This window comes from Lepidochelys kempii, chromosome 2 (genome assembly GCF_965140265.1).
Source record: "Lepidochelys kempii isolate rLepKem1 chromosome 2, rLepKem1.hap2, whole genome shotgun sequence".
NCBI lineage: Eukaryota > Metazoa > Chordata > Testudines > Cheloniidae > Lepidochelys > Lepidochelys kempii.
Window position 1 is genome coordinate 156,376,659 of NC_133257.1, and position 13,430 is coordinate 156,390,088.

Below are 13,430 nucleotides of genomic sequence, written 5' to 3' on the forward strand. Positions count from 1 at the left end.
TTAGCAACAAGAAGGAGGTCAGGGAAAGTACAGGCCCCTTACTGAATGGGGGAGGCAACCTAGGGACGGAGGATGTGGAAAAAGCTAATGTACTCAATGCTGGTTTTTTGTTTTTTGTTTTTTTTTTTTTTGCCCCTGTCTTCACGAACAAGGTCCGCTTCAAGACTACTGCACTAGGCAGCACAGTATGGGGGAGGAGGTGACCAACCCTCTGTGGAGGAAGAAGTTGTTTGGGACTATTTAGAAAAGCTGGATGAGCACAAGTCTATGGGGCCAGATGCACTGCATCCAAGGGTGCTAAAGGAGATGGCAGATGTGATTGCAGAGCCATTGGCCATTATCTTTGAAAACTCATGGCAATCGGGCAAGGTCCCAGATGACTAGAAAAAGGCTAATGTAGTGCCCATCTTTAAAAAAGGGAAGAAGGAGGATACAGGGAACTACAGGTCAGTCAGCCTCACCTCAGTCCCTGGAAAAATCATGGAGCAGGTCCTCAAGGAATCAATTCTGAAGCACTTAGAGGAGAGGAAAGTGATCAGGAACACTCAGTATGGATTCACCAAGGGCAAGTCATGCCTGGCTAACCTAATTGCCTTCTACAATGAGAGAACTCCCTCTGGATGAGGGTAAAGCAGTGGATGTGTTCCTTGACTTCAGCAAAGCTTTTGATAGTCTCCCACAGTATTGTTGACAGCAAGTTAGAGAAGTCTGGGCTGGATGAATGGACTATAAGGTGGTCAGAAAGCTGGCTAGATCGTCGTCGGGCTCAGCGGGTAGTGATCAATGGCTCCATGTCTAGTTGGCAGCTGGTATCAAGCGTAGTGCCCCAAGAGTTGGTCCTGGGGCCAGTTTTGTTCAATATCATTAATGATCTGGAGGATGGTGTGGATTGCACCCTCGGCAAGTTTGCAGATGACACTAAACTGGGAGGAGTGGTAGATAGGATACAGAGGGCCCTAGGCAAATTAGAGGATTGGGCCAGAAGAAATCTGAGGCTCAACAAGGACAAGTGCAGAGTCCTGCACTTAGGATGGAAGACTCCCATGCACTGCTACAGACCTAGGGACCAAATGGCTAGGCAGCAGTTCTGCAGAAAAGGACCTAGGGGTTACAGTGGACAAGAAGCTGGATATGAGTCAACAGTGTGCCCTTGTTGCCAAGAAAGCTAACAGCATTTTTGGCTGTATAAGTAGGAGCACTGCCAGCAGATCGAGGGATGTGATCATTCCCCTCTATTTGGTGTTGGTGAGGCCTCATCTGGAGTACTGTGTCCAGTTTTGGGCCCCACACTACAAGAAGGATGTGGAAAAATTGGAAAGCCCTCAACAGAGGGCAACAAAAATGATTAGGGGGCTGGCGTATATGATTTATGAAGAGAGGCTGAGGGAACGGGGATTATTTCTTCTGCAAAAGAGAGAGCTGCTTTCCCCTACCTGAAAGGGGGTTCCAAAGAGGATGGATCTAGACTGTTCTCAGTGGTAGCTGATGACAGGACAAGGAGTAATGGTCTCAAGTTGCAGTGGGGGAGGTTTAGGTTGGATGTTAGGAAAAACTTTTTCGCTAGGAGGATGGCAAAGCACTGGAATGGGTTACCTAGGGAGGTGGTGGAATCTCCTTCCTTAGAGGTTTTTAAGGTCCGGCTTGACAAAGCCCTGGCTGGGATGGTTTATTTGGGGGTTGGACTAGCTGACCTCCTGAGGTCCCTTCCAACCCTGATAGTCTATGATTCTAGCACCTGCAGAGGAGTGAGTGGCGGGCAGTACAGCAGCCACCGGTGAAGCAAGGAAGGAGAATACAAATATTGCCTCCTGGGCTGCTCTGGGAATAACTGCCCCATTGCAGGAGCGATTGGCCCAGAAAGCCCTAAGCCCGGCTGCTTAGTACTGGACACTGTCTCAGTGGGTCTGGTGCCATCTGCAGCTGGGCAGGTGGAAGGGGCAGGGGTTGCCCCAGAAAGCAGAGCCTGTTGCAGTAGGTTGGGATGGGGAGAAGGAGGAGGGGGCACTGCAGTGGACTCAGTGCTTGCTGGCAATGGGTCCTCTGGACTACAGGGGTCATGCCCAGGGCCATGTTCTCTTCAGAGATGGCTCGGAGGCCCCCACCTGCCATAAGGAGTGCTCCCCGTCAATGACTGAGTCGGGTTCCACCTCAGCACCAATTGGGATGGGGGGATGAATGACAGCAGCAGGGAAGCTCACTCTGAGACCTTCTCCATAAGGAACTCCAGGAGGGGGGCAGCATCGTCTCCCTCTGCTGCCAAAGCCTCCCCAGACAGCTCCGTCAGAGGAACTTTTGTGGGGGCATGGAAATAGGCCCAGTGGCAGCCCCCCACATGCCTTATGGGAGGCCTCCTCCCCCTCTTCGAGAGGGAGGTGCTGGGCCCCACAGCTGGCGCTTGCCATGCTTACCCCCTTACTAGTACCCAGCCCTCCATGGTGGAGTCATTGGAGGGCTGGCTTGCAAGGCATGGTTGATGGGATGGGGCAAGAGATTGAGGGGTGGTCTCCCCTTGATTGGCCCTCTGCTAGGCTCTTGGATGTCACAGCAACTCTGTTCTCTACAGACTACATCCAATGGCCTTTTATCAGCACTGGGGCCCATCCCCTCAGCTGGACATGAGGTGGGGCAAAAATGGGGGCCTCCCAGATGAAGGCACCAGAGTGGAAGCTTCACAGGTTGCCAAGTCAGGGTCCACCATCGAGGGCAGTTGATAGCAACAGCCATGAGTGGGGGAGACAAAAATGATAAAGGGAACTGTGGGTGTAGGGAAAACAGAGGCTAACTGCTCCTCCCCCGTCACCTACCAGGCTACATGCAGGGCAGGAGGGTGCAGACAAAAACCAGAGGTGATTAACAGAATAAAGAAAGGAGTGTGGGGGCCCAGCAGGCAGTGTTGGGAGAGGGAACTGGCTCCTCTGGCTGTGCTGTGAGTGAGAGGCAGTAATATGTGTGAGATGGGGGAATTCAAACACACTTTTTTGGGGGGGAGAGGAGTGTGCAAGTGCAGGGGGCAAGTGGGCCTGGGAGAGGCGGGGGACAAACAGTAAAGGGCTGGGTAGGGGACAAAGCAAAGGGTCTGGTTTGGGCATGCTAAGGAAAGCAGGTGAGCAAACGACAAAGTGGGGCCTGATCAGGCCTGGGGGGTAGGCAAACAGCAAAAGGTGGGGGGGGGGGAGGCAGGCAAGGCAGGGGGAAGTAGGTAACAAACAGCAAAGGGGAAGGGAGGGAGGTAACAACTCCCACCCCATGAAGTGGGAGGGGCAGCGGCAAACTGCAAGGTGGGGAGGGGGACCATGCCAGATTGGAAGGATGTTGCAAAGCGTGAGATGGAGGGGCTGGTGGGCAGGCAGGGGGAGAAGGATGCCCTCCAGCCAATACAACAGGGTTGGGGGAGAGAGACCAAGGGGGCACGTACACCCACTTGTGATAAGAGTTTGCTGCCACAGTCCCTGGGTGGGTGGAGGCAGGCCAGATGGTCTTCAGCCAGAGCAACTGCAGGAAGGAAAATAGAGGGTCTGGTGGGTAAGGCTATTGAATGCTGGCCTGGAAAACTGGATTCTAGCTCTTCCACAGCCATAGAGTTCCTGTGTGATGCTGGGTCAGTCACTAAAACCAAACTTTTCACTGGTGGTCATTAATTGTGTGCGCCTCATTTTCTGAGTGCCTGACTTGACACTGTCTGATTTGGGAAAGTGCAGAGCTACAGCTGAAGTCAGTGGGAGCTGTGCTTTGAACAGTGGGAGTGTGTCACAGGGTTTGCTACTCCCCACTGGGGTACCTCCTTGTGGCTCATCTGGGGATTAGCTCTTGACCTGTCTGACTCTTGGTTGCTTGCCCCATGATCTCCCTCTATCTGAACTCAGGTTATTCCCTCTCTGTGACTTGGCCCCCTGACCAGGTTGCTATAGTTCTCCCCTTTTGGGGTAGCAAATACTCTATCTCCAGTCTTCCTATCCACTTCCCAGTCCATGCCACTCTTCCAGTGGCCAGCAGGGGAACCCAGGCCTGCCCCACAAGTCCAGAATCCAGCCCAGAGACCCTATGCCCAGCAATCATGGTCTGCTCAAGCTCTGACTCAACTGCTGTTTCCCTGGGCTCTTGCCTACCGAGCCTTGTTCAGGCCTTTCTCACCCCAAACCCTCTGGGTTGACCTTCCTTTCAGGACTTGGATCCCAATGCTTATGCTACTTCTTGGGTTTGCTCCTTCCAGCTCCCCTCCTCCCTAAGGAGTCACTGCAGAGCTCCTCCTAGAGCCCTCTCTTACCACCATTTTGCTCACTTTATAAGCCTGTCCCAACTCCTCCCCTTGCTGGGCTTCACCAGCCATTAGGCATCATTTGACCTTTCCTTTCCTCCAGGTGCAGCCTATGAGGTTAATAGGCCTATTTTACCTGTTCAGGCCTTGTGTGGGGTGAACACCCCATCACACAGTGCAATGTGATGCTGAGTACTTTGAGAGATCTGATCCTAGATGTCTCAAATTGGGCATCCAAAAGTAGGGGATGCTTTTGACCTTCATCTCTCTGTGCCTCTGCTCCCCATCTGTAACATGGGGATAATACCACCTCCTCACTTCACAGAATGTTGTGAAAATTGTTTTTGAAGCACTCAGAGAGCACGTTGATAGGCACCATAAAAAAGTCCACAAGGAAATAAATTAATAATTCCATCTTCACAGCAGGGCTTGAATAGTGTGCAGTAAATAAGGCCTGTGGCGACACACTGAACAATGAGGATACAACAAAATGTTGTATCGCTGCTCATCAATTGAGCACCACATCCATCCTGTGTACTGAATGGGTTTTGTGGACAAAATAGGATGTGACGACGTAGCTAAAGACTGTAGCATAACACACGTGTGCAAGGGTAGTGAATGAAGGTTGCACACGCAGCCTTAATTTGGCATTTCCTACCTTCTGATTTTGCACCTGGAATGTCTTATTAATGTAGTGTGTTTTGTGTGTATTCTAATATATTACAAAATGGAAATTCTCATACAGCATCACATATAGTACCCCATTCTCCAGATCAACCAATTCAGCTGCTATTGACCAGCTCTCCAGAGTGGAGGTATATATGTAAGATGGCATACAGGTATGCTGTAGGATCCCCCCCTCTCTCTAGGTTCTTAAACCAGGCATATCACAATGGATCTCTGTAATGCACATTTTCAATCATGTATAAACTTGCTAGTTAGGAGGACCTTGTTAACCTGATATAATGTTTTACTGCCCGCTCTATTAGCAGCCACTTCAGCTTCTTTGGCAATGTTGTGTGTACTTCCTCTTGTCTCTTCTCATGCTTCTTTTTAATGCTCTGCCATTTGTTTTATACAGAATTTTTACTGCTTTTTTTTTTCTTGGTGTTTTTGAAGAGTTAACATTTGTTTTGGCTTGTTTCCTGTCTTTCATGCAGTTCCATGTACACACTCATTTATCCAGACTTTTTAGGTTTCTTTGTCTGGAAACCAGCTTCAGTTGTGGCGGTTTCTGTCGTATTGTCAGGCAGAAAAGACCGTCAAATGTTTCAATGTTGACTTTTTGTGGTCGATCTAAGTAGCACCTGAAACCTGTTCTTAAGTTCTGTTTGAAATTGCTGTCATACCGTCTTTTTTTTTCTATCAGCCTTTTACTGTTAGTTTTCTTAATGTTTTTTTTGGGGGGGGGGTTCTTCAATTTTATCCTCAGCCTTGCTGTTGTACATAGGTTTCCTGTGCACAGTAGGCATGAGTGCAAGCCGACAGGTAACTGCATGCAGAATATGCAGCAGCACATAGATAGGGGCTTCTTCAGTCAGTTACAAAATTTGTCCATGTAACTGCATATGTGGTGTATGTAATCTCCTGTTTGTGAAACACTGGTGTTTGTGTTTTACAAAGACGTATAAAGTATTTGTCAGCATCTTTATGTAATATTTCTACCTTTACTTCCTGCGGTACTCCCCTTTCCTTCCCCCGCACCATCCCTTCTTTTCCTTCCTTTTTAGGACCCTTCTCCTCCTCCCTCAACTTCCCCATGCTCTTCTCCTGAGACATTGCCCTTCATCATAGTGTCCCGTCCCCCCCGCCACTTGTTGCTGCTGCAGCTATTGAGAGAGTAGGTGGATGAGGTCACTGGTACACCCTGCTACCTCATCTCCTTCTGTCCCCACCCTTCTGCCTTCTATCTGTGCTGCCGGCCTGCCCTACTCTGCTGCATAGAGTGGGAACCTAAAAGTCTAACAGGGAGAATTAGGAAGAGGACAGGGTAGGTAACTGCTGCCAACAGAGAAGCCAGAGCAGCTCCCAGAAGCCCAGGACCATTCCACTGTCACAGAAGAAACAAGAATTCACAGCTATCCTGCCAAAATTGTGATTGGTGTCAGGTATGTAGCACTGATCCCTCAGGAACCTCTCAATCTTTTTCCACGTTTACCCCTACAGTATTCTGATTTTTATTTCTTATCCTGAAGTTATGACCCTATGAGTGAATATATTGCAAACCTATTCAAAGTGTAAATAATTGTACCCACATAGTCCCCATTAGCCAATATTTTCCTTAAGTTACTGGGGGTGGGTGGGGTTGGGGGGAGATCAGTGTTGCATGTAGTGTGCATGGGTAAAAAGAATCCACACCAAATATCACCACCTAACATTGCTATTCCTTTGAGTGCATTTGTATAGAAAAATTTTTCTTTCAACAAAATCTAAGAATGTAGAAAGGCAGAATTTACCTTAATAAATGCAACACTGATATGTCCTTGTATTCATTTAGGGGCTTCAGCATTAATAATATTCTCTACTCTTTCTCAGAGTGTCACACCTCAGTATATAATTCACAGGCTCCTGGCTAATATATTTTTCAGAAGCTAAAGATGTGTATGCTATTGACTACCCTCCTGTGTTCCAGTGTAGTAGCTGTTTTTAAGGATAGCATAGCTATTGCTACTTTATTAATTAATGCCTTCTGAATTTTGATATCAAATTGCTACCTTTCAGTCATGTACGTTATTAACAAACAGATATCAGAGGCAGCTGTAGAAGAACTCAAGAATTAAATTGTGGTAATGTTCTATGCAGTGCTGTTATAGCCATGTTTGTTCTGGGATATTAGAGATAAGATGGGTGAGGTCATATCTTCTATTTGACAAACTTCTGTTGGTGAAAGACAAGCTTTCAAGCTACGCAGAGCTCCTCTTCCTCACATTAATAATCTTGTAATTAGAAGTGTATAGAAAATAAATGTAAAGGTCATCATGTAATTGGAGAAATGTTTTGGGCCTATTTTGCTCCTGTTGAAGACCATTGAATTATTGCTATTAACTTCAATTCTATTATCTGTTCTGCTTAGGATCTTACTCCACACCCATTACTGTGGCACGCGCACATACCTTCTAGACAAGAAGATTAACGTCTGTCAAGCAGGGTTTTCTTCCTTCTTCCCAAGGGAAATGGGGTGTGTGTGTGTGTGTGTGTTATTTTCAATGTAATATTATTAAACTAATATGTTTTGTGGGAAAGCACCAGGTCTAAGAAATGTGCTTTGGACTTGAACTGGAAGTAGTAAGATTTCTGTTTTTTCTTAGTTAAGAGTAAATTCCACAATCTTGGACCCGCCCCTGCAAGAAATGGTTAGTTCCATTCCTCCTGGGCAATAGAGCAGTCAGTCATGGAGGGAAAGGCAGTATTTTAGGTATGCCAGAACATTTAGCACCTTGAAGATAAACACAGAGGCAACTTTTTTTTCAGAAGTGACTAGTGACTTTGGGTGCCTCCATTTATGGGTGTCCAACTTCCTTAAAGGGGTCTTTTTTCCAGAAAGTGATGGACACCCAACCTCGAAAAATTGAGCATTTTTAAGGTGTCTTAAGTCAAAAATGGAGTGATCCAGAATCACAAGTCTCTTTTGACCAGAGACTTTAAAATTGTGGTGGTCTCCCACAGTGAGCCAGGATGAGCATGAAGGTAGTTCAGGGATGATGATGATCTCCCACTGACTCATGTTGCTGAGGAGGAGTCCTGCAGAGTTCTGCACCAGCTGCAGTTTTTTCAGGGCTGATCTTTCAAGCCCAAATAAATAGCATTGATTCAGTCCAATCAGGAAGTGACAAATGAATGTATTATCAAAGCCAGGTCATCAAAAGCAAAGCTGGGATACAGTCTACTAGATAGTGGAAGGCAAATGTCTGTTTCTCACAAAATACTGCTCCGAGAGATCTGTGATGTAATCACTGATGAATCTAGACTGCAGAATGTTTCAAAGATTTGCAGACATGCATCCCCAACTGCTGAAGACATTAAGGTAGGTCTTCCTCATTTATATGTGGAGCTCAGCCAGATAATGTGATAACTGCTTTGACAGTGGTGTTATCTGTATATTCTGATTGACCTGCAGAATTCTGTCTCATCTGCGTATTGTTGATATATGAAATGAAGTTGTCTCACCATGTCACCTATTGGATGCATGTAGGTATTGAATAGGATCTGGGAGGAAACTCAGCCTTGTGGTTCCCCACAGGAAGGAGCCTGATGACAGATGTTTAGTCTTCCATAAGTCTCTGGGTATGACCCTTCCCACAGCTCCCATTGGCCAGGAATGGCAAACCGCAGCCACTGGGGGCTGCGGGGCGCTGTGCCTGTGAGCTGTCAATGTAGGCAAAATGTCTTGTGGCCCGCAACCAGATTACCCTGATGGGTCGCATGCAGCCTTTGGGCTGCAGGTTGCCCACCACTGGCTTAGATGTTCCAAAATTCTATTGTTTCTGTTTCAAGACCCAGGAAGACTTCCTTGGGGGTCTAGGCTCCATCCCTCATTGTGGTTATTAAGCTCCTTAGGCTTGATGGCTTTATTTACCTTCTATGTAGATGTACTTTTCATTGTCCTCTGAGGCTCAATTTACATTGAAGACGCAAGAAATCAGGTTGGGTTTATGCACTTCCCGCACAACACCATTTAATATTTCTATCACAGAGCTATAATTCCTTATACACCACATATACATATACCACCCAGTAATATTAATGACCAGCATGTTACCAGTTTGCAAATTATATCCCCCCTTCTAGATACACATTATGACAACAGTGTGTTGGGAAAATTGAGTGTCAGGCTTGCTGTGAGTTTTATGGTGTACCTTCTGCTGGCAGGCATTGAGGGACTCCCTGGGTCACGCCTTCAGAAAGGATTCAAATAATTTCAAAGTGTTTCCCTGGACCCCGGCCATCTGTTTCAGCTGGGACAGTAGTATCACGTGATTGACCTTATACAATTCAGCAGGGAAGTTTGCCATTCATCCATGGACGGGAAGAGGTTGTCCATTGTCATCCAAATACTGGCTCCTCTTTGGGCCAGATTTTTACAGTTGCTCTGCACCCACAATTGGGGCCACATTTTTCAAAAGTGCTCAGGAGCCAGCAGCTCCTATTTTTCTCAGGTTCCTAAATAGGAGCTGAACTCTGAGAGCAGAATAAAACTACGTAAACATATACATTAAAATATACACCAGTGACAGAACTAAAGTAAGTAATGTTGATCTTTGTAAAAACGACTGTATTCAGACAGTATATTGAAACCTGACTTTCAGAGGTGTTGAGCACCCCTGTCTCCCACTAAATTCAGTAGGCACTGTAGGGGCCTCAGCACTTTAATGATAAAACATGAAAAAGTTGTTAAAATTCAGCCTGGAAAATACTGTGTAATTCATTTGGTTTGCATAATATTTTGAATTTGGCAGCATGTGTATTGTAGTAGACAGAAAATACTAGGCCAGAGCCTCCTATTAGATACATTGGTGTAGCACTGTTGAAGTCAATAGAATTATGCCGACATGCATCATATAAGGTTCTGGCCCAGAGTTGGTACTGTAAAACAAAATGTGACAAACTGTCATTGGTGTATCAAATGTCAATCGTCTTACCACAGGAATGTCTAAAATTAGGGCTCTGATTATGGATACAATACGCTACCATTCCATTTACAACTCCATTGTTGTAAGTTTAGAAGTCATTCAGTGTAGTTATTATATAACCAATGGAGATGAAGTGGAACACCACTCATCCATTATTTGTCATTCTTTATTGGCTGCTTAAAACTTTAACCTGATTTCAGCCAATCAGTGTCTTCAGTTTCTCAGAGGCATCTGACAGGCCTCTGTGGTCTGAGTAATGCCCATGAACATCTGATTTTACATAAAGCTTTTTTTGATCTGTGAAGTTTTGTGGCCTCAGTATTACACCTTGTTTTAAGACCAGTCAAATGATAATTACAAAACCTATCAGATCAGAATACACTATTCAAGCATTTAAAGCTTTTAAAAAACATGTAAAGTTCTATAAATAACCTGCTGAACATCTGAAATTTCAGTTTCAGGAAGTAATGCTTCATGGATATCTAACTCTGTTTTTGAAGCTCTCCCAAATATCTAAAGATAAAAAAGCTACAATAAGAAAAACATGGTTTTATGTATACTATGACTCAGCAGAAAAATCCATTTAGTAACACTTGTTTCTTTCAGATTTTTTAGGAGGAGAGATCTTTCACTGCATTCTCTTTTTAGATGACCAAAATATTTCAGCTGTGACTTACTTTTTTTTTTAAATGCTTTCTTTGTGGGCAGATGGTAGATTGCTACATGACACAGTCATGAAAATATATTCTGAGATGGTCACTGCATAGGCATCTAAAATTTTTCATAAACTTAGGTTTTAAAGCTGAGTAAACAACTAATAGAGAATACTTTGATTAAATTTAACCTTCACATCTGTCTGCAAGTGGTCTGTGATTTTTCTTCAATTCATTTTAATTGTAAACTATTCTCCAAATATTCCCTACAACTAATTTTTGGGCACTTAGATTGTTTCTAACCAATTAAATGTGGTTATTTGATATCCAAAATTCAAGCTATGTTTAGTTTGATTGGACATACAGGTCACATGGTACTGCTTCTGTTCCCTGACTAGGGCACTGATCCTAAATTCATTGAAGCCAATGAGCTTTTATGACCCTAGATGAGTGAAAAATCTTAAAATCAGGCTTCTGCTATGAACATGTATTTATGAACTCAAAATCTTCTGACTAAAATATTCTCCAGTTTTCACTTAAAATTTGCTGTATCTGGGAGCCATTATGCCAGCAAATTCATTGGCTAGAAGAGATGTGAAAGGCAGACTCAAACTATCAGGAAAGCAAAGTGTGACGTTACACCCCATATTCTTCATAGAAATATTTTTATGATGGGAATATGGTATAACTAGATGTTTTATGCAAGATGGGTCATGTGTGGTATCATTGAAAAGGTTATGATCTATTGAATGTGTTTATCCAACTTGTACATACACCTCTACCCCGATTATAATGCGGTAAAGCAGTGCTCTGGGGGGGCTGGGCTGCACACTCCGGCAGATCAGTGCGTCAGCGTGTCTGGCTCTGACATGCTGCTCTGAGCAGCGTGTTAAGGTGCCGGGCCAGGGCTGAGGGGTTGAATAAGGGGCAGAGGGTCGGGGGGGGGGCAGTCAGGGGACAGGGAGCAGGGGACTTGGATGGTTCGGAGGTTCTGGGGGTGGGACAGTCAGGGAACGGGGGCATTGGATAGAGTGTGAGAGTCCCAGGGGGTCTGTCAGAGCGCGGGGGTGTGGATAGGGAGTGGAGTACTGGGGGTGATTAGGGATGGGGTGTTGGATGGGTCGGGGGCTCTGAGGGGTCAGTCAGGAGGCAGGAAGTGACTATTAACAGAAATGCTCGAGGCCAAAGCAAATTCGATATAATGCCGTTTCACCTATAACACGGTGTCAAGGTTCCCTCCCCACTCTGAACTCTCTGGCACAGATGTGGGGACCTGCATGAAAAACCCCCTAAGCTTTTTTTTTTTTACCAGCTTAGGTTAAAACTTCCCCAAGGTACAAACTATTTTACCTTTTCTCCCTGGACTTCATTGCTGCCACCACCAAGTGTCTAACAAAATATAACCAGGAAAGAGCCCACTTAGAAACATCTTTTCTCCCCAAGCCCTACAGCTCCTTTCCTGGGGAAGGCTTGATAAAAATCCTCACCAGTTTGCATAGGTGAACACAGACCCAAACTCTTGGATCTTAAGAACAAGGAAAAAGCAATCCAGTTCTTAGAAGAATTTTAATTGAAGAAAAAGTAAAAGAATCACCTCTGTAAAATCAGGATGGTAAATACCTTACAGGGTAATCCAATTCAAAACAGAGAATCCCTCTAGGCAAAACCTTAAGTTACAAAAAGACACAAACAGGAATATACATTCCATTCAGCACAACCTATTTTATCAGCCATTTTAAACAAATCAGAATCTAATGCATATCTAACTAGATTGCCTATTAGCCCTTTACAGGAGTTCTGACCTGCATTCCTGCTCTGGTCCCGGCAAAGGCAAAAACACACAGAGAGAACCCTTTGTTTTCTCCCCTTCCCTTCTAGCTTTGAAAGTATCTTGTCTCCTCATTGGTCATTTTGGTCAGGTGCCAGTGAGCTTATCTTTAGCTTCTTAACCCTTTACAGGTGAAAGGGTTTTTTCCTCTGGCCAGGAGGGATTCAAAGGTGGTTAACCTTCCCTTTATATTTGACACACGGTAAGATATTTTTTTTGGCTCCCAAGGACCACGTTATATCTGGGTAGAGGTATATGTATCATTTCTGTATCTGAAGTTAGGAATATTGATATTAACAATTACAACTGTGTGTGTGTTTGCCTACTGTCTCGTGGGTGTTCCCCCAGTCAGCCTCCTGGGCCATTAAGAAGAACAATAAGACTCGGAAATACTAATTTCCTGTCTTCCTGGGAAGCTCTCAGTGTTGCAGTTTTAACACTACAGGGTCAGGTGATTGTGTCACCTGGCAGTAGACCCTCATCTTGGGCTTTTAGTCTTTTTTTTTTTTTCCCCCTCAGTCTGACCCCACAACCCCTCTTAATGGAAAAAAGATTCCCGCCTTATGTAAATTCTATTTAAGGCTTGGGGGGGGGGGGTAAGTCAATCAGGACTCTTCTCTATTGCTTCCCTGTCCAAGAAAGAAGATTCCTTCAGATGCCTTTAGCAAAAGGAACTAAGCTGAGGGAAAGGCAAGGGCTGAGTTCAGGCTGAGACAGGGGTCTTGTCTGCAAAGAGAAATAAGTAGAACTCTAAGCTACAGAATCTCTGCAACCTGCCACAAACAACATTTGGGGTGAGAAATAACATTTTGTAACCTGTTTGAGTGTAATAAACTTAGTTTGTGTGCTCTGTTTGCTAGCCCTTATCACTTAATTTACCTTTTTGTAGTTAAATAAACAAGTTTTATTAAAAAGCCAGCTTGTGCAATTCATGGGGGAGGGGGCAAAAAGCTGTGCATTTCTCTCTCCACATTGAGGGAGAGGGCAAATTTTTGAGCTTGCACTCTGCAGATCTTTCTATACAGTGCAAGGTAATATTATTTTGGATTTATACCCCAAAGGAG

General features: G+C 45.0%; 1 long non-coding RNA gene across 1 annotated transcript in view; it reads left to right on the forward strand.

Annotated features, from left to right (window-relative positions):
- Positions 1-6,128: 6,128 nt before the first annotated feature.
- LOC140907185 (uncharacterized) overlaps positions 6,129-13,430 on the forward strand; it is a 91,758-nt gene continuing 84,456 nt past the window's right edge. The window contains exon 1 of the long non-coding RNA XR_012157407.1: positions 6,129-6,363. This is a non-coding gene — a long non-coding RNA (uncharacterized lncRNA). The remainder of the gene's footprint in view (positions 6,364-13,430) is intronic.